Raw genomic sequence first — 999 nt, 5'->3', positions numbered from 1 at the left:
CTTTACACAATTGATGTATGTATGGATTGTGATAAGAGTGGTATGAGCCCCTAATAAAATGATTTTTTTTAAAGTGCTGAGGTGACTTGTGCAGTGTCAATTCATTTCTTTTCAGCAGTTTTATTGGCACTACAGCCACACGTCATGCAATTCAATAATTCAGTCACATCCCTAAGAGTTGTACAATCATCCCACAGTCAATTCTAGAGTATTTTATTCTTCCTTGTACTCATTGTTATTCATATAATTTTTTTCTAATTGTGGCAAAAATATACACAAAAAAACATTCTCAAATTCCACAACTTCTACAGGTATAATTCAGTGCCGTTGATGATACTCTTTGTGTTGTACAACTCTTTTCCAAATTAGTCTTGTCTGGACGGGAGGGAGCGGGGGAGCAAGGGCTGAACACCCCCATAGACAAAGGCAAGCCAGATCAAAAGGTGTAAGATAAGACAACTGGTACCAGGAAGCAAGACCAGATGCTGCAAGTTCAAAGGAAGCCACAAGACATCGACAAACAATTCTAGAAGTGGCTAGACCCCTTTTGCTAATTGCCACACATGCCGGACATTCTTCCCCAGCCTCTTAAAGACCAGCTGCTGAGCATGACTTCCCGGACCTGTTGGCTTCCCTCTAATAAAGCTGTTACTGTTTCTGCTCTCCTTTGTCCTATCAGATATGTTTATCCGGCTCCTTGTGCCTCAGCTTACCTTATCTTTGTCCATCTCATTGCGCCTCAGCTTATCTTTACGATTCCACCACCATTAACATAAACTCAATACCCCGAAGCAACAACTCTTCCTCCTTCACCATGGTGACCACTGGTCACGTTTGGTTTCCTTTTTTTAAAGTAGTTTTCTTGATACAGTATTCATATCTCATATACTTTATATTTAAATTGCTTTTAAAAAGAGTTGTATATCCATCATCACAATCATTCAAATGCTCCCTGCCCCTCCCACATTCATTGTTTGCTCCCAAAATCCCCTCACTCTC

The sequence above is a fragment of the Echinops telfairi genome, unplaced genomic scaffold (genome assembly GCF_000313985.2).
Source record: "Echinops telfairi isolate 266 unplaced genomic scaffold, ASM31398v2 ScPeMD7_443;HRSCAF=831, whole genome shotgun sequence".
Taxonomy (NCBI): Eukaryota; Metazoa; Chordata; class Mammalia; order Afrosoricida; family Tenrecidae; genus Echinops; species Echinops telfairi.
This window is presented reverse-complemented; position numbering follows the sequence as displayed.